Below are 22413 nucleotides of genomic sequence, written 5' to 3'. Positions count from 1 at the left end.
ATATATGAAGTTTGATAGTATTTATATAATGATAAACGTTGTACACTGTGAGACATACTCATTGTGAAAATTATAGTTTGATCCAAAACATATTGGAACTATGTTATTATGAGGTGGCTGCAAGTTGTGGGTTTAAGCTGAGGAAATAAGGTTAGACTATGATTATGCACTCACCCTCATGTGGTGCATATTGGGTAGCTTTGATATGTACCTGAGCTACTCCAATTTCTTTGACCAGAATTAAGATGAGCTCGATACCATTTAGGCACCCCATACAGTTGAAAGGTGGAGGTTAAGGCTTGATGAGGAGCTTGGGCCTTTGGCTAGGAACCATCTCCTAGCGCCTAGAATCTTAGCTTAAGGAAATAAGAAGAAATAAGGTGGAATAAAGAAAAGATAAAAATGTAACTATTATTGAAAGAAATTTTGAGATATTATATGGTCTGATATGTGAATCAATATAATCATGATTGTTATCTATATACTGAGTCTATTTTAATATTTCCTTGAGCTATATAGTTTAGAATTATAGCATGCTTGAACCTTTTTAATTCAATTATAACTAAGTATTTATTTCTTTTTCAAGTATGCTAGCTTCTCGAAATTATGATTTACACTTTTCTAACATGTTCGTATGAAATATAATGTTGTGTGTATGTGTGTGTGTTTTTTTTTTTCGATATATGCCTACTCCTTTCTCAAGCATGCTATCTTATGTTGCTATAATATCATTCAAAAATGTTTAGAGATGGATAGTATTATATTGTGAACTACTAATTGTGAAAACCTACTAGATTGGGTTATTTATCAACCTATGATACACTGTAACCTTTAAAGAGGTTACTGAGAAATTGTCACATTCCTATTTTAAATGTCGCAAGGATGGCCAATAAAGCTCTTATAAGGAAACAAGCGCAAGGACTACCAACTGCATGAGGAGTATGATTTAGAGAATGACTCTATTGTGACACCATATGAATAGTTATATTATTTAATACTTTTGCTCTCATTTTACTTCAGAATGGATATCCTTTTAGTCTTTAGGTCCTGGGTTAAGGGGATTTGATTGGAGTTCATGAGTTGTGATATTTTGTTTATTTTACTCATCCATTATTGATCAATACTATTTTTGTGACATAAATGTGTACTGGATTGCGTGACAGGAAATCTACATGCGTATGTGTTTGACACACACAAATTCCTATACATGTTTTTTTCTTTCTAGCTATGGTAGGCATGCACAAGGGAGCTCATCCCTTTCCTACCATAGTAAACGTGAATTGTATTTATGTAGATATTTAGAAAAAAAGGACTTTTAGCCTTTCCTACTATAGTAACTTTAATATGTAATGTATGATCAATACCAACCTTATATCCTCCCGATACCTCTGACATGAAATTGATAACTATTTAGTTACTACATCCATAAACTCGGACTAATCAAGCCTTCTACTTGTGAAAAGTTACCTAAGTAAGGTTATTATACTCACTTATGAGACACGGCTTTTGCCAACTAATAACTATGAGGTGTCTTACCCCTAATTTAGTCTCCTTATCAATCGATAGGGACTAGTTATGTTTAAGTCCCTCGATGAATAAATGGGACTGTTCCTTATCAACCACAGGATAATGGCTACCTCCAATTCTAATAGTTAGTAGCCATAAATGATCATGCCAAGAACAAATCAACATATAGCATGTATAATCTTAATTATTCCTGGCATGCAAATTTTTTTTATAACATGCTCAAGACTATCACAAACATAATCACACAACACACATATTTCCATTCCCAATTTCTTTTTCATTCATTATGAACATATCATACATGTTTGCAAATACCAACTCATCATTTTCACCATATTGCATAAACTACTCACATTGCCACAATTTGCATCAAATATAAATTTACATTTGTCGCTTGGTTTTCAAACATTTCTTTCAAACAAGTAATCAATTAACAAGAAAATGTATAAACTAAAATTTTTTTGATTACCTTAAACCTTTGAGAAGTCAAAGGTTTACCACTCAAAACACAAACTTTAAAAGCTCTCATGAAGCTAGAATGATGCCTAAGAGTGATTAAATCTACAATTAATCACATCATTCATCAATAATATCCTCATTGGAGTAAATCTCAACACTCTAACTTTCTAACTTATCTAAATCACAGCCTCTCACTTTCAAGCATACCCATTAAGTTTACTAGCTTCCTTTAGCTCACATTGTCATTAATAAACTATTAAACCACCATTAATGGCTTCAAAATAACTCTGCCCACCTTCATTAAGGCTAATTTTCACCCATTAATGGCCTCCACCAATGAAATACTTGCAAAATCATCAATGTTAGGTTTAAATAACCTAAACAACTCTTATTAAATTTATTTAAGTCAATGGGTTCAATTCTATAACCTCTATAGACTAAAAATTGCTTTTTCAACTTAAACCCTAACTTTCCAACTAAAGAAAATGGAAGAGGAAGGGAGGTTAAGAGTTTAGTAGTCTTACCTTGGGAGTAGAATGGCTTAGAAATGCTCCCAAACCTCCAATTTCACAAGCCTTAGCAGAGTAAAACACTAGCTCTTCATTCACTTTGCTTCTTTCTCTTATTTTTGAATTCTGACCCAATCTTATGGCTACAAATTTTTTATCATGCCCTAAAATATAAGAGCTACCAATATGGGATATATGTACAAAACACATATCCCTTGAGCCTTAATACTTTTGTAAGAATTTCAGAAGCACCTCCCTTATAAATATGACTTCCTAAAAATTCTGCAATACAATTTTTACAAGTAAAATATCACTAAAATTAGGAGTACAACTCCATCCAGCCAGCAGACAGAGTATATAACCAAATAAGGACCCTAACTATAGTTTATGTGGAGTACCTAACCATATTTTCAAAACATACTACATAAATTTCATAATTACATCAAAAAGACATTTACAAAATGAATGTCCACCTTGCTCAACAAAAAGTCTCTTAATGGTCAGCAGGACGTACAATGTCTACTATATTATATGAGACCAAAAATAAACTTTCAGTGCATAACATTCCAATTTAAATTTTAGTAAACTAAAGGGAGAAAATATTTATAAACCAGTTTTGAGTTCCACAAAAATAACCATATTATAATGAAGACACTTTGCATAGTATAAACAATCCTGTATAAATATGTAAACCAAATAGATACCTAGTTGATTAAAGGTAATAGTAATAAAAAAAATTCCAAGTTGTAACCTTTGCTTTACAATTGAGTTATATAATTTCACCTCATAAAATCATTTCCGATCAAATAAAAATTTATTTAATAGAAAAATAATTTTAAAACAATAAGTTTCTAAAAATTCACATTTCAGCCAGACTTTATCAAAACAATTGACAAGCGTGGACACAAAGAACACAAGGGTAAATAACCAACAAATGTGAACATACAGTTTACAAGGGTAAGTAACCAAGCATGGCTAGAAGCCATGAAACAAGCGTAGCCATAAGGCCTACGAAAACAAGCATGAGTACAATACTCATGAATTACCATCTCTCCATTCCACATGAGTTGGTCGTTACACGAGGCTAGCACCTCTTAAGTACCTTGCTAACTGGGTGTACCATCGCATGCTAAAGGCTAACGATATTGCTATTAACAACCAGCATTCTGATTCAATCTCACACTTTAAATCAAGAATGCATTGGTGGATAAAATCAATATATTATCTCTTGTCAACATTTCCAATATAGCAGATACTTTTAGATGTTCAATTGAAAGATAAATTCCAACTATTTCTATAAAAAATATAATATAATAAAGTATAATATAGTGAAAATATTTCCATGCATGATAGTTGAAAATAAAATTAAGATTATGAACCATAAAAAATAAATAAATTAAAATACTCCATCATTTGTTCTTGCAAAATAAAAAATGGTTATGTAAATAAAGGAGATGGCACATGAATATGCTAAACCAATATTTTTATAAAAATGAATTTGCCAATGACTTATTGAGACACTATTCACTTACTTGAGACATTTTCAAGTATATAAATTATTTCTAATCAGTTGCTTTTATAATATTGTCTGCTTCTTAATTCCCTAACACCCAAATGATATCATTGTTATTTATTTTATACATTTCATAAATCTAAAATCTTCAATCCAAGCTAATTTTAAAGCAATAGAAAAGAAAATCTATAATCTGTCACCATTCCCAATAAAATTACATGTTAAGTTTAATCAATAAACGTCTAGAATACTTATATAAACTATACTCAAAAATTTCAAGTCTTCAAATGATGATGATGATGATGATAATAATAATAATAATAATAATAATAATAATAATAATAATAATAAAATAACTCTTACTGTAACTTATTCCACTTGCCTTGACCTCATTTCATTTTCTTTCCATCCTTTCATCAAATACTTTATGTGTCCTAAAAGTTACTATAGGAACAACCAAACATGATATTTGAATTATCAATCAAATATTTTTTCCAAAATTCCTTTCAAATTTCTCTTCTTTCAAATCCTATAAAATTTCTTTATAAATTTATTAGCCTTTGTTCAAATCAAACAATTTCCCATTCAACATTTATATAATTAAAAGCAACTTAAGTAATTCAAAATTCTCTAATTCACTTCCATTTATCTCTTAAGATTTTTCTATATTATTTTAGCCATAGGTATTCACTCCATTGGGTTATAACTTTCTCTTAGACTTAATGTCAAACACTTTATGTGCATCATTTTTAAGTCATTTAATGAAGTTTCTTAACCTCCAATTACTTGCCCAAAGATTCTTAGCATCAACATTTGAATTTATCATGTGTGTGTTTACTCATCCACCAAGAATTAATTTAAACTCAAGTAAAATTCAAACCTAAATTCATGTTCCTCCGCTAACACTAACCAAAGTAATCAAGTGAAACTTTCTTAAAACATGCAACTCATCTGGTTTTGGATCCCCACCTCTACCCATTCACGCACAACAATTTAACATAGAAAGAAACTCATAATTTCAGCCACCCATCATTCATGCGCACACAAATCCGACGAGGAAGAGAAGAGAGGTGGAAATTTCCTCACTTATGGAATGAATGAGATATGAGATGAAAGGATCAAAGCTTTCCCAACCACATGGGCGTTCTACATCAGATCAGTACCAGCAAACCAGGAAAAAAGAGAAGAGAATGCTGTCACGTGAAAATGGGGAGGGAGGAAATCGGAAGATATCACAGTGAAACAGGGGAGGAGAGAAATCATAAATTGATCTTCCAACAGCATCCAACTATCTCTTGCACTCGTCGATAACACTCACGCACGCCAACCACCGAAAGGAAGAAGACGGAAGAAGAAGCAAGAACAAAGGAGATGACGCAGCAGGAATGAAGAGTGAAAAAGAGAAAATCTAGCGCACCTTCGATTTTCCAGCGATGACGGCAAGAAGCGCACCCACAATCACCGACCAACGGACAGAGAGGTACGAGGGACAATGACGGGATCCAGCTCTCTCTCCCTCTCTCTCACGACTTCTAGAGAAATCCAAAAAACAAAAAAAAAAACAAAAGAAAAATGGTAGAGGAGGAGTATATTTGTTGCGTGAACCCAGAATTTCTGACTCCGCTTCTCTGTTTTTGTGTTCTGTTTCCGCTTTTTTTCAGGGCAAACATGTAATTTCATCTAGATTGAAAAAAAATAAAACTCTCCCTTCATGCGCCATGAAGATTCGAACATACAACCAAACAAGTAGAGACCAAGAGGAAATCCATTATCCCAACCCTGCATCTTATTAACATGCTCCTCACAATTAATAAAATATTATAAATTTACTTTATTATTTATTCTAATTTCATAAATATACTTTGGGATATTACATTTTTTACCATGCTTGGCGGCACATGACACAGAGAGGTTACTCCTCTTTCATTGATTGCCACATGTGCATTGCGATGAATATGCTGCACACTGTTGCATGTGGCACAGAAAATTCTTCCTTCATATTTTCTCACTTTTAACATTTAGGTGACTCGACTTCACTTCATATCTAAATTTAAAGCTAAAATTAAAATCAAATACACTCATTAAACCTATTTGGCTACACACTACATCAATTACTTATTTATCCAAATTATGCTTGATTAATCATGGTTAAATTTCTAGAATGTTATAGCCTTGCTCTGCTAGGGTTTGTAATTTTTGACCTTTATGAATCCTTGGGAGATACATACCTCTTGGGTAAGCTTCAATACTCTCTTCTCTACCCTTCTTGGTATTTTTCTTCTTGGTCTTTGAGGGGTTGTTAGAGCTAAAATCTAAAAATGGTGGGGTGTTTGCTAGGTTTCTATCATTATTAGGAGTAGTAGAAGTTCAATTAAGTGTTCCAAACTTGGGTTTATGCCACTAATGGTGATTTAGGGTTTTAAAGTTAGATTTATGATAAACCCTAGTATCAATTAGTGTAATAAATGTTGATTTGTGGGTTTAGTGATGATTGCTAATTAATGAGAATTTAAATAAGTCATGAGAACTTCAGCAAAGGATAGATGATAATTAATATTAATAACCTTAAGGAAGTGTTAGGGATTGATCTTTAATTAAGAAAATTAATCAAGTATTAATTGTAACTAGTCCTTAACAATGATTAATGTTCTTGACCATAGATTGTTATTGCTTTAGATTTGCTTGAGTTTATTAGAGGTTCCATTGGTTATTCAAGTATTTTCTTGGTTTGGTAAACCAAGAGTTGAGGTAATTAAAAATTAAATTCTTATATATGTTTGTTATTTGCATTTAAAGTTTGCATGATTATTATATGGTCGTATGTGGAATGAGCATGAGCATATATTTGTATGAATGGGTGAATTCAATGTTAGGATTGATATATGATATGAGAGTAGATAAGTGGTTATTTGTATGCCATCTAGCATGAATATGATAATATGGCCAAGTTGGACAAGAGTATGATTATTGACATGTCATTGAGCATGAATTGGTTTTCATTATCCACTGAGATTTGCGCATAATAGTTGGCAAAATTAAATTAAAATTGCTTAATATTGTCACCGTCATTTGAGAGATGGCATGGGCTAGGAACAATCCTTAATATCACATGTTTCCTACAAAAATGGTGCAAGATTGGCAATTTGAGAAAGGAAAATCCATGATTTGACAGTGAGCGTAAGAACTTTTGGCTGGGTAGTCCCTCACAATTGAAAAGCAAAATTAATTTAATTATACTAGTTAATCCTATATGCTTAGTAGCTAATGGATTCAGTCAAAAGATATAAGAATAATAATAAGGTTAGATACATGATCATGCATAATAAATATTAATATACCTGTTTGAGCATAATGATCATTAATTCTGATACTTACTATTCACGCCCTTAATCATCACTCATTTGTATGTTTGAATTTACGTTAGTTTGCAACATTTTGCATCTTTTGACTTTTTATTTTTCATTTTTGGGTAATGGAACAGGCTCTAAGCCCAAAACCAAAAAAAAAGGAAGAAAGTTAAGGGTAAAAAATATCACCAACCAGTCTTATAGGCCTTCCGTGGTCCATGAAAATCGATTCTTGCCTTTATACGCCCCCCACATAATCCATGTGCAACCAGTGCAGATAAGCGTTTTTTTTTGTTTTTTTGGGCACATGAATATTCTTACTCTATTTTTATATTATGTTATTACGGTCAGGTCCAGAAATGCAATAAACAATCCTATAAATTATTCACTAATAGATAAAAAAATATTACAAATAAAACCAGTTCTTACATTGGCGCAGGTCAATTGATATTATATATATGGAGTTTGTTACGGTGAATATCTTTATTAATTAGCCAGATAAAAGATAAGCAAACTTGATATCTAATTAGTTTATATTTACGTTTTTTAACAGGACTGAATGTGAGGATATATTTTCTTTCAAAGGTAAAGTAGCAAATTTAGTTATATATTATTTTTTAAGAAATATTTAATAGTTTCAACTATCAGATGGTGCAAATTAAATCACAAACTTTAAAAAATAGAGTATCCAGTAGACCGCTGCTAACTTCAACTAACGGACATTATGTGAGACCTACAATAATACGTGACAGGATACGGGCATGACACATCAATATGGTAAATGTGTAAATTTAACCATGAACTATTTTTCAAGGAGCAATGGGTAAAAACAGACCATCCAACACTTTCTTCTTTATTTTGACTAAACACCATTTATTTATATACTTATGAGCCCATAAAGCATTAATCTTTCCAATCTTGTCTTTGTTCTCAGTATCAATTCAAGAAGTAGAGATTTAAAGAGTTCTTATCTAAAAACATTCATAAGAATGATGCCAATGAAATAGAAGTTTGAATTTACTATATATTAGAGAAGTTTGATTCTAGCTTAATTTAGCTATGAATTATTTCTTTTACTTTGTTAGCATCATCTTTGTGAATATTTTTAAATAAAAACTCTTTGAACTTCTTCTTCTCCAACTAAGATTGAGAGCAATGGCAAAAAAAATTGGAGAGATTAACGATTTGTGGGCCTCATAAGTATGAAAATAAACTATATTTGGTCAAAATTGAAAGGAAGGTGCTGGATGGTTTTTTTTTTTTTTATAGTAGAGGCTATCCAATACTTCTCAAAAAATAGTTCGTGGTTAAATTTGCACCTTTATCATATCATGCCACATGTCATTGTTAGGCTTCACATAATGTCCATTAGTTGAAATTAATGGCGGGCTATTAGATACTTTATTTTTTAAAATTCGTAATTTATTTTACACCATCTAATAGTTTAGGCTATCAAATACTCTTTAAAAAATAGTATATGATCAAATTTGCATGTTTACCCCTCTTTCAATCATCATTATTCATCAAATACAATTAATCCTTATCACAGAAAAAAAATTAAATGAATTAACATCTCTTTTGAGTTACCTTTTTCTTTTTCTTGTTTTTTGTTTGTTTGTTTTTTTTTCTTTTTTAAGGTGACAAGGAAGGAGCATTTATCAGAGATGCATCTTTGGGGCTGCATTTCAAAAGAGCGTGGATCGAGAGAACCCACTTGACTTTACTATTTATTGATGAGCAATTGATCATCATCAGTTATGAAATAATCTGGACGATTTATATTTAAATATATTTTTTAATTTTTAAAATAAAAAAATTATAAAATTTAATAAATATATTAATTATCAATATGTATAGATTATATTTAGGAAGTTCAGTCCAAATTTTGTACTATTTTTTTACAATTTTTTAAATAGATTTACTCTGGACTATTTTAAATCTAACAATATAATAAGTTAAAAATTTTACAGTCAATTTATAAAAATTATAAAAAAATTAATATTAAATTTGGACCAATCTAATTAAACATGAATGACACATATTAGTAATTAATATATTTATTCAAAATTTGATAAATTTTTATTTAAAACATTAAAAGAATACTTAAATATGAACCGTTTAGTTAAGATTATTTCAGAGCAAGGTGATAGTGGTCATTACCCCTAATGAGCACGCGATGTGCTCCCATTTATTTAGGGGATCGGTTTGGGGCAAGTGGGACAAATGTCAATGTAGAGACAAATGCTATCTCCTTATCACGCGTTTGCATTCCGTACTCATCATATCTTAGACTTATTTGAATAGTTGATTTCATTTTTACTATATCTTTGTCGTTCATTTTAAATTTAGTTTTCAATATTCTTAATATTATATTATTAAAATAAAAAATTTATAAAAATATTTGAGAATTTTAATATTAAATTTATACTATTCAGAGTATATCTAAACAGTTAAAATATAAAATTTTTTTAATATTAAATTGGATTACTCAATTTATATCTGTACAATCAGAGTACATCTAACTAATCAATTTATACAATTATAAAAAATTTTAATATTAAATTAGATAGTCTAAATTACATTTTCACTAGCCAAATTGATTATAAACAATTGTATTAAAAAATTTTGATAATTTTTTATAAACACTTATTTTGATAAATATAAAATAAAAATTAAAAAAATTAAATTTAAATTGTCCAGATCTCAATAACAATGATGAATAAGATGATATTCATCTCCTACTTAGCATTGAAGATAATCTAGATTTAATATTAAAATTTTATATTATTTTATAAATTTTTATTTTAATAATACAATATTAAAAATACTAAAAAACTTTATAATGAATAATAGAGATCAATTGAAAAAGAAATCAAGAGCTCAAATGAGCCCAATGCCTAATAAGCAATGTTTTAAAAGCCAAATCAAAAATTGAAGTAGAAAAGTCAACAGCTTTCAATTTTTATAGTCTAACCAATTAGACCAGCGGTTGATTCAATGATGTAATAATTAAGAAACATATCTATTGCATGCCTAGTTGTTAGTAAAGTTAAGATGTAATTTTGCCATTAAACTATTTTTAAAGGAGTAATGCTATCCTAAACTACCAGTAATGTTGCTCTTAAACTAATTAAATTAGAGCAATATTGTCCCTGTTATTTAAATGTCTATTATTGTAGCTTATGAGACTTACTTTTTATGTGTTAAGATGTAATTTTGCCCCTAAATTATTCTCAGAGGAGCAATGTTGCCTTTATTGTTTAAAAATCATAAAATTAAATAAAAATAAAAGTATTATAATATTAAATGTATATATAAATATTAAATAAAAATAATATTAAATATATATATATATATATAATAAATATAAGAAAAAATATAAATTATAATTTTATAACTTGTCAAATATAAGTAAATTTTGGTTAAATTAAATATGAATAGACTCAAAAGTATTTGTATTTACATCAATAACTATCGACATCTTTATAAACAAAGGTATCAAATCATATTTTATACATACGAATTATTAAAAAATAAAATTGACTTTTAGTAGGATCTAATTTTTGAATTTTTTAAAATTTTTTTAAGCTTTTTTTAATATTATGTTTAAAATCATACGATTTTCTAAAAACTGCTCCGGTTTTCAATTCAACTTTAGTTTCTAACTTAATAATGACTTAACTTTTATCCAATTTAGCTCAATGATAAAAATGATTTTTTGGTCCAAATTGAATCATTAATGATGTCTCTAGTTAATAGTTATAGGTGTAGATATAGATACTTTTGAGTCTACTTATGTCTAACTTAACCAAGATCTACTTATATTTGATAAGTTATAAAATTATAATTTATAATATTATTAATTTACAAGTTTTATTAACATACTATAATTTTTTCTTATATTTATTTTATATATACATTTAATATTATTTTTATTTAATATTATTATAATTTTGTATTTATATATACATTTAATACTATTATACTTTTATTTTATTTAATTTTATAATTTTTAAATAGTGAGGGAAATATTACTCCTCTAATAACAATTTAGGGACAAAATTATACTTTAAAAAGTGGGTCTTATTAGTTATAGTAACGGACATTTAAATGACAAGGCAATATTGCTCCGATTTAATTGGTTTAGGGGGTAACATTACTGCAATGAATAGTTTAGGGGCAACATTATTTCTTCAAGAATAGTTTAAGGACAAAATTACACCTTAACCCTTGTTAATACAAGAGAAAACATAACTTTAGATTTTTGTACTTTGCTCCCATTTTGCTATTAATCCCTGTACTTTTTTTGGTGTTTTTGGTTCTTGTACTTTTATTTTTTAATTATTTTAGATCCCTCAATAAATAAAGTATAAAGACCTTAGAAGGACTTAAAATAATAAAAAATAAAAGTACATGAATTAAAAATACCTAAAAAAGTACAGGAATCAATAACAAAACATAAGCAAAATACAATAATCTAAAGTTATTATTCCTTAATAAAATGACATAACATAATTCTAAATTAATAATATTATAAATTATAATTTTATAACTTATCAATTATATGTGGATCTTTATTAAATTAGTTATAATTAGACTCAAAAGTATTTATATTTGTGCCTATAACTGTCAACATCTTTATAAAAATGATCTCAAATCATATTTTATATATGCAAATTATTAAAAATAAAGTTAGCTTTTAGTAAGAATTTAATTTTTAAATTTTTAAATTTTTAAATTTTTTAAATCTTTTTTAATATTATGTTTAAAGTTATTTGATTTTCTAAAAAACATTCTGATTCTTGATTCAATTTTGATTTTCAATTAAATAGCATCTCAACTTTATTTTAATTCAGTTCAATTATAAAAATAATTTTTTAATTCAAATCGAACTGTTAAAGATTCCAATCAATGTTCTAGCTAATCTGATTTGACTCGGTTTTTAAACAATGCAAATGAGCGCTCCTTTTTTATTATCATGATGAGTGCGGAAATGTGGAAGGCCTTGCCACACACCAAACTGGTCCTGTTGCCCGTTGATACCAAAAATCAACATTTTGAAACCCAGATCAGACATTAAACCGGAAAAAATAATGGGTTGCGGTTTTTATGGTCCAATTGGTTAGATCGATGGTCGAATCGATAACATAAAAATTAAATAAAAAATAAAATTTATATACACAATTATATAAATAAAACATTAATTTGTCAATGGTGTTTGAGATTTCGACCTCAAAAGCTAGATGCTTGGATTGTTGGAGCTAGAGGTAGAGGCATGTTAGTATAGGCTTGTGATCTCAAAGGAAAATGTTGGAGCTGGAGGCATGCCATCATATCATGACTAACAAGCTTTCGATCTCGATGCTAAAGGTTGAATCTTTAGAGTTGGAGGCAGATGTTGGAGGAGAAGTTAGAGATTGAATTTGAGCCATGAAAGAGAGATTAGAGATTAGAGAAGAGAAGAAAAGAGAGAATTAGTGATTAAAGAAGAGAAATTATGAATCTAAGCAACTCAGCCTAAATTTTTTTTTTTAAATTTTTTGGCTTTGACCCGGGGTTGACTCGGGTCTGGTTTTCGGGTCAACGCCGGTTCTCTCAAAATCGAGCAGTTCAATTCGGGTCAACCTGAGTCAAAGGTCAAATTGGTTCAATTGGTTGAACCGGACCGTTTTATTCAGCGGGTGATGGTCGGATCGATCGGACTGTCTGATTCAATTCGGTTTTTACATCATTGCCAAAAACCATAATTCAACATTCTCCTTTATTCATTTGCTTTTCCAAATCGCCCATTCTTTGCCACATCCTCGTCTACTCCACTTGGCCCCCGCTCCAACCAGAGCACAATCCTCTACCCAAAGCAAGATCTCTTCAGCCCGTTCCGTTCTCTAAATTTTCTCTCTTCTTCGTCCTCACTCTGCAACATCGGGTATCACTTCAAAAAATTATGGCTAAGGTTTAAAAATATTTAAATTTTTTTTTCAAGAGTTTCTGATGTCCTCCAATTAATAGATACATAAATGCCTATTAATTTTATAAAAAAAGTCAACCTTCTCTAATCCATCAAAATTACCCAACAGTCACGCATTTATTATCTTTAAAACTTAACAGTCAATTTCAAGCAATTTTATCAAATTGAAAAATGTTAGCTTATTTTATAAAGTTTATGAGTACTCATATTATGTGCCATAATTAACTTATGGATACCATAAGCTCTTGAAAGAAAATATTTCTAGATATTTTTACACCTTAGCCCAAGAAATTAATATTTTTACACCTTAGTCCAAAAAATTAAGACAAGATGTTAAAATTTAAAAGGAGAAATCATACTTATGACATTGTAAAGGTGTTGATAATAATAATTGAAAATATTCAAATACTAAAATGTCATGAAAGGACCATGATTTTTCTTTGCGACTAAAACAAATAATTATTGTAAAATAGAAAATCTCAAAGTTAATTATGAATAAATAAATAGTCATGTGAATTTATGAGCGATATTTTATGGACTATATCATAAAATTAAATGTCTTTTAATTATAAATAAAAACTACGATCATTTCATGACATTTCGATATAATTTTTGACGTTGTCAATTGCCATTAATATTTTGATACGATTGGTAATTATCGCCTCTCAATTGAAAAGAAATCAAATGGAAAAAAGAACGAGAGAAACGCAAAGAGATAAGAAATCCAAACAATATGTGCTCTGCCACATTTTCCTCGATTTTGAATCAACCCAAAATCAAAATTAATATTCTAATAAGAATTAATAAACAAGAGGTAGACTAACAACTAAAACTAAAATACCAAAATTTCATCATTTCCTAAACCCACTAACATTTTTCCATTTAAGCGCTACTTGACAAAGTGCTTTTGCTGAAGTTCCATTTTTTCTCAGCGAACTAGCAGTAGCATCTTTTAGATCATTCATTATTTTTTGAATCTCCTTACCTTCTTCACCTTGCATCAAACTCTTCACCAATTTAGCAATCTCTTCCCTTCCCACTATGCCATTTTCGTTAACCTTAGGTCTTAATGCCACTTTCAGACCATCAGTTAACAAAACAGCATTTATTCTCTGCTCTGCAAAAAGTATCAAATAGTCTGCAATACTATTTATATCTTATAGTATCTATAAAATTTTAACATTTTAATACTATTTATGTATATGTATACATAAGTAAGTAAATATTTATGTATAACTTTAACATTTCAATATTATTTATTTATCATTTTATATATAAATACCTTTAGTGACAACAAATTTTGTTGCTAAAAGTAATTATATAAATTAATTTCTTAACTATTTCTTTATGAAAGTATTTTTGATAGTGAAAAATAATTACATAAATTATTTTAAAATTTTTAATTATTTTTTTATAAAAATACTTTTGACAGTGATTGTTTGTACCAGCTAAAAGTAATTACATAAATTATTTTAAATTTTTTAACTATTTTTTATGAAATACTTTTAGCCGCTATTAAATGTCACTACTAAAAGTAATTATATGAATTATTTTTAATTTTTTAATTATTTATTTATAAAAAAATTATTACTTTTAACTTATTTTTTTATATAAGTAAAATTATATCTTCTAATAGACATTTAGTGCAAACTTTCTAAATTATCCCTAATAATTTTATTATTTATAATTATAAGAAATAATTAATAAAGGCTTGATTAATACAATTAATAAAGGGTATTATACTCTATTTTTTATTTTCAGACACAATTAATATAGTTAACTAATTTTCTTAAAGTGTATGATATAGCTTTTTTCTCTTATAAATAAAAATGAAAGGAGTACCATTTAGCACTACCCTTTTTCTTCATATGAACTCCTCCTAATTCTCTTGTCGGTCTTCTCTGGGAAACTTGCAATAGTTAGATAAACATGACATTGTTAAAGTGTTAAATAATTAAGTACTCCCTCCATTAAAAAATATAAGATATTTTTTGAGAAGTTGAATGGTTAAAAATGTATGATATTTTTAGTCTTTTAACATATAATCATTACTTTTTTTTTTTTCAAAAGTGTCCTTAGTGATAATGATTTTATATTTATTGTAAGGTATTTAATAGAGATAAATATGAAAAAATAGGATTAGTTTGAAAGTAAGTAACTACTTTATTGATAGATGAGATTCGGTTAAAAATGTCTTATATTTTTTAACGGAGGGAGTATAATATTTGTGTTTATATTATAAAATAACATCAAAATAAATATTTATTGAATGTTTATAAAAGTGAGATGGGTGAAGTTGGCGCACGGAATATTTAAAATTTTTCAAAGTTTGTGAAATAAATTATAAATTTATAAGGTTTATTAAAAAAAAGATTTGTTTCACACGGAATATTTTTGTGAGAAATTTTGTGAGAACCAATAAATTTAAAAGGTGAGAAACAACATAACACTATGATTTAAACCATATGTGGAGAATTAGTCTTCTTATGATTTATTGTTGGTGGTAGTGGTATTCGCTTGGAAAAGCTCGAGGCACAATCCTAATGGCATGCAGTTTGAGGTATGTGATAATAAGAGTTTGAAATATTTATTTGATCAAAAAAAACATTATTTATATTATTTATCTAAATTTTTATTAAGCTTAATTTACCTTCTCTTAGACAGTTTTACATACTTAACATGCAATTCTAAGATTTGGGAATCTAAGTACATTGAAAAAAGCCGTTGAAACTCTAGTAGGTATATTTACCATAGCTTAGGGTTTTCTTTTTTTTTTTAATTATGTTTTGGTAAATTAATTGAATGATCTAGATTTACTTTCATCGGATCAAAACTTTTTGGTTGTCAAAATGCATGAAATAATGGGAAATATTGATTCTCTTGAAAATTTAATTTTCACCTTAATTTGATCAACATTTTTATAATGTTTTACAAATTATGTATCATTTCGACATGATATATTTGTTTTAAAAGTGTACTCAAAATTGATTACTGAGATACAGATTTTGCACAATTGTTTTTAACATTTTGTCGAGAAATTCTTGTATGTACCAGAAATACCACCTCATTCATGTTCTATATTATGAGCCCATTTATTTTAGCTTATTTCATGAAAAAAATCACTTATTTTTTTTAAAAAATTTATTTTGTGAGTTTCTATTATGTTTGTTTAAACTTTTAAAAATAAGCAGAATGCAAAAAAATAATAATATTTTTTTATTATTTTAAGAAGCTACTTTGAGTAGCTTCTGAAAAGAATCAAGGGCCCGTTTATTTAAGATTAAAAAATAAGTGATTTTTAGATAGTTTAGAGATTTTATTAAAAGAGATTTATTTTGTAGAGATTTTATAAAAAAAAATATTATTTTATGTTTGATTATAATAATAAAAGAGTGATTATTACTTAGTTATTTTTAAATTTTCTGATATTTTTCTTGATTTTTGTTTTACAAAAATAATTTATTATTATATTATTTAAAAATTTTATGATATCTTTGTGTATCCCATCTCTTTAAAATAATCTCTCTTATCTATCGTATTAGATTATTTTTAGAAGCTACTCAAAATAGCTTTTTAAAATAATCAAAAATCTACTCTTTTTTTTCAGATTTTGATTATTTTCAAAAGTTAAAACAAACATCTTAAAAACTCACAAATTTTTTTCAAAAAATAAGTGATTTTTTTCATGAAATAAGCTAAATCAAACAGGCTCTATATCAATTTAATCAAATAAAATCTGAAGTGTCATTATTTTAATGATTTTATTTTTATAATAGGGTACCTTTCTAATTTCTTGTCCTTTTTTTTCTTTATCATCATCAACTATAAAATCAATTTATAGTTATAGTCTTTTAACGTGAAATTTTTTATTGAATAATTTACCGATGATGTGGTAGAGGAAAACTTTGGTAGAGAATTTCTGCATTTTATCACTATTTTGGTTATACACACACACATTAAAAACATGTATAATAAATAGAATTATCAATTAAAGCCGAGCCGATAAACTCAAAAAAATTTAAGGTCAAGCCGCTATTTTAAAGTGTAAAATGATAATTTAAACTTAAAAGAGCCAACATTTTTAAGTTTTAAAATAAAAGGGTTGGCCCTTTTAAGTCCTTTTATAACTTTTTAAATTTTAATGTAAAAAACTAAATAGTACACTAATTTTAAAACTTTAGCTTCATTTCACGGGGATAAAGAATGAATATATGAAAAACTTATATTTTGCCATAGTTGAGGCTCTATAAAGAGAAGAATGAAATTATATTGATGTTTATGATAATGAAAATCATCAAGATTTAGCTCATGATGATAGCCAAGTTTGATTGTTATCAGTATTGATTTTGTGATATTGTTTTTTATTAGACTTAACTTTATTTTGATAGATATAATGTCATGTGTAATAACTTTTTTGATATTTTAAGTATATTTTTTTAAATTTTTAAATTAAAAATAAAAAATACATATAGGGCCGGCCCTTCAGTCCTGAGAGTCAGGGTTAGGCTGACCAAAATAAAACCCTAAATATAATTAGGCTTTACAAGGCTAATTTATTTGGAGAAGCCTCCTTTGCCTCTCCTTTGAAGCAAAAAAAAATCTAGACAATCCAAATTTATTTTTTTATTTTTTATTTATATTTTAAAAAAAAATATATAAAAATTATAATAAATTTTAATAAATATACTTATCAATCTGACAGTTTAAATTTAATATAAATAATTTAAATTTAATATAAAACATGTAAATTAACTTTTTAAATATATTTTGAACAGTGTAAATATATTTTAAATAGAACACTAAATTTATTAAAAAAATTTTAATATTAAATTTGGATTGTCAGCTTGATAAATATATTTATTACAATTTTTTACAATTTTTATATATTTATTATTTTAAAAATATAAATAAAAATAAAAATAAAAATATTAAATTTAAACAGTTCAGATTAAGTCACTATTTTAAAGGAGAGAGAGAAGTCGAGTCCAATTTATTTAGGTGCCTGTCTTAATTAACACCTTTAATAATGAATTTGGTCGAGAAATCTGTCGATCGTCTATTGGGTGGAGAGCACATTGCCTGGTGGTTCTATGTGCCAATCCAACTTTTAGGCTTTGAATAGTCAACAGTTATGCTTTAGAATATTCATTCGCTAGAACAGCCATGTTTGGTGGAGTTTTTCAATAATCCAGGCCCCAGAAGTTGACAGCTAACAACCTCTTGAGTTCGCCGAAAAGCAAATTTATAGCCGTATAAAAAATAAATAATTTTTAGGTAGTTTAAATATTTATTTTTTACTCTTTCTATTAAAAAATATAAAATATTTTTAATCGAATCTCATCTCTTAATAAAATAATTATTTATTTTTAAATTAACTCTATCTATTTATATTTATCTCTATTAAATACCTTATAATAAATATAAAGTCATTTATTTATAAGGGCGCTTTTGAAAAAAGACAATAATTACACTTCAAAAGATTAAAAATGTCTTATATTTTTAAACATCTAACTTTTTAAAAAATGCTTTACATATTTTTTAATGGAGGGAGTAGAGATTTTTTAAAAGTGTATGTTATTTTATATTGGGATTACAAATTTACAATAATAAAAAACAATTATTAATTAATTAGTTATTTTTTCATTTTATGATATATTCCTTTATTACTGTTTTATAAAAATAATTTATTATTTAATTATTTTAAAATGTTATGATATTTTCATATATTTCATATTTTTAAAATATTTATCTTTTATCTATGATTACTTTTAAAAGTTATTCAAAATAATTTTTTTTGAAAATAACCAAATATTTTTTTTCAGATTTTGATTAATTTTAAAAGTTGAAACATACATCATAAAAACTTATAAAATAATTTTTTTTAAAAGAATAAGTGATTTTTTTATTAAAAAATTTAAAATAAACAAGCCCTTAATATCCAAGTAAGAAATAATAAACCAGAATATAAAACTAGGAAAAAAAAAAAGTGATGCACACCAAACTAAGATGTCACCTGAAGTGCACAGACTGGAGATGTAATATAGCGGCGCATTAAGGTTATTCCCATGAAGAATCAATTAAAATAGTGATTAGGTATTAGAATTTTAATTTCATGTATTATTATTTATACAATTCAATTTAAGTGATCAAGTGTAAGGAATTTAATTACAATAGTAATAGTAATTGTAAATTTCTTTACCAAGCAACAACAGTATATATCCAATGAACGATCTAGGGATTGTAATCCCTTATTCTCTTTTTACATCTTATCCCCACCAAATTATCTTAAACTTAATAAGTTATTACAGAGTCTTAATTAATAGCTAAATGTCTTTCAATCCATTTATAAGCATAACTCATTTAATTATACAATATCTCACACAATTATTATAATAGGGGAAATTAAATTCACTTCCCGGAAGGCTACTTTTATTATGTGGAGCCTCTAGGTATATTAATTCCAAGGTCAGTTTAAGACTTCATTTAATTTGTCAAGTTCAACACTACAACCCTCCTTGGTTTAAAAAAAAAAAAATATAACCCCCCAAATCATGTTTAATGGTGGCCAATCACTAACCAAATGAAATCATATAATATACGATTAAGTAAAACAAATTTTGATAAAGAATAACTATAAACGGTGAAAATAGTTCATAGATACATTAAATCAAGAAGAAAACCAGCCATATTCGTGACTCTAACAATAACCAAATTCAATGTTACATAAACTAAATGAGAGGAAAATGAGAAGAGAAGAAAATAAACGGAGAATCTTAATAGAGTAGTGTTTTTGCAAATGAAAAAAATTTATCATTCCCAAATTCCACCCAAATTTTTCCATTTGAGTGCCACTTGATAGAGTGTTTCTACAGAAGAACCATCTTCTCTCATGGCATTAGCAGTAGAATCTTTTAAAACCATAATTCTTTCGTGAATCTCTTTACCTTCTTCACCTTCCATCAAACACTTTATCAATTTTGCAATTTCTTCCCTTTCCACTATGCCATTATTTTCATTAACCTTTTGCCTCAGTGCCACCTTCAAACCATCTGTTAGTAAAACAGCATTCATTCTTTGCTCTCCAAACAAAGGAAATTCTATCAATGGCACTCCTTTCTGCACACTTTCAAGGATAGAGTTCAAACCACAATGACTTAAGAACCCACCAGTGGAATTGTGGCCAAGTATTTGAATCTGAGGTGCCCATGAAGGAATAACTAAACCCAAACCTTTCTCTGTAATTCTCTTCAAGAACCCTTCTGGTAAGAAATCTAATGGATTCTTGTTTTCCGAAGCAATATAAGCAGTACTAGCAACTTTACTTGGGACTCTCACAGCCCATAAGAACTTTTCACCACTTAGTTCCAACCCTAAAGCCAGTTCATTGAGTTGATCTTGAGTCAGTGTCCCCCCACTCCCAAATGAAACATAAAGAACTGATCTGGGTGGTTGATTGTTCAGCCATTTCAAACATTCTAATCCATCTTGCTCACTAAGTGACCCACTTTGTAAAATGGGTCCAATTGGATAAATCCGGGGCCTGTCCTTGAACTCTTCCTGTAAGGCATTAATTGTCTCAATTTCCAATTCTGGGAAACTATTAACAAGAAACTCCATCAGCATTGCTGATTCTTCTGCAACGTTCAAGAAATTGCTTGTACACTATGTGGCTTCGATCTTGAAAAGATTCCATGAGATCTCTTCCTTGTACTGGCACACAACCTGGAATCTCTATGGGATTCTGTAGGTCTGTAGACTCTGAAGAGACTGTTTCATCCAGCTTTGATGCATGCAAGCAATGAGATAAAGCCATGGCAGACAAGGGGAAGTATACATGAGATAATATATTGAGTTCAACTCCAATATCTAATGCTTCCATGGCAAAAATATCAGTAACCAACGCTGCAAGGCCATTTCTTGAACTCAAAGACTCCAATTCCTGACGAATATATGGCAGTGAGAGAGTGACTACACGTTGAATTTGGGCTGCAATATGAACTGGTTGATCCTTTTGATGAGGCATAATGTCTTGCTCATGAACTGGAGGGAGAAAATTGGAATGTATATTTAAAGGAAGAGATTGAAGGTAGGCTATGGAGGAAGACGAAGGAGAGCCAAGTGAGGGAATGATGCAAGTGACATGAAAATCTGGACAAAGCTGAACAAGTTGCTTGGAGAACTCAATGATGGGGATGAGATGGGTGAGCCCCGCACTAGGAATGACAGCTATGTGAGTTATTGCTTTCTCCATGGAAGCTATGTTGCCAAGCATTTGGCCGCCTTTTTGCTATATATGTTATCGATTGCTTTGGAGAAAGATAATTATATGTTGCATCAAATGAATGGATGATATTCGATGAACGGTAGTGGATGGGGACATAAAAGTAGGAACTTAATGAGACTCAGGCTTTGTCTGGATTCTAAAATATGTAAGATCTATCTGCCATTGACAACTTCTCCACGAGGACTCCAAAGTTGTTGCCAAAATAAATGCACAGCAACAACTTCAAAGTTCAGTCCCTTAATTTATGTGTGGTTTTACTATTTAAACTTTAAGACAACAAAGTATCCCTTATTTTATATAAAAGTAAATAATTCAAAGTAAAAATAAAATAAAATAAAAAGGTTGAGACATTATAAAAAATATTAAAAAATGTACATTAGAGGCAGCTGGCCTACAAACATGTGTCATTTGAGTTAGATGATCACGTTTTATAATAAAAAATAAAATAAAATACTCTGTCCTTCCTTTTATTTTATCTTAATTATAAGTATTCTTTCTATTTTTTAAACTTAGAGGAATTTTCTTTAGTATGAATGGTTATAAAACAAAAAATTTTAAGATTTTATTTCCATCTATTCAATCATTAATTGACCATTAAGTTTTATATGCTAAACTAAAGTACTCTTCTTTAAATATGAATATTGTCTAAAAATCATTAAACAAAAAAATAATGCATATTTTTTACTTTTTATTTATATTTTAACTTTTGTTAACTATGCAAATGTATTTATTTAGTAATTTGTAAGAAAAAATTAAATACAAAAATTGATAAAATAATATTCAAACATGAAGTTAAAAATTTATAA

The 22413-nt window shown here is 28.1% G+C and overlaps 1 pseudogene; it reads right to left on the bottom strand.

The window, feature by feature from the left end:
* Positions 1-20011: 20011 nt before the first annotated feature.
* Positions 20012-21574, bottom strand: LOC129291884 (hydroquinone glucosyltransferase-like; annotated as a pseudogene).
* Positions 21575-22413: the final 839 nt, after the last annotated feature.

This window comes from Prosopis cineraria, unplaced genomic scaffold, assembly GCF_029017545.1.
Source record: "Prosopis cineraria cultivar Desert tree isolate PC_DT_omini unplaced genomic scaffold, ASM2901754v1 PC13, whole genome shotgun sequence".
Classification (NCBI taxonomy): Eukaryota; Viridiplantae; Streptophyta; class Magnoliopsida; order Fabales; family Fabaceae; genus Prosopis; species Prosopis cineraria.
This window is presented reverse-complemented; position numbering and strand designations above follow the sequence as displayed.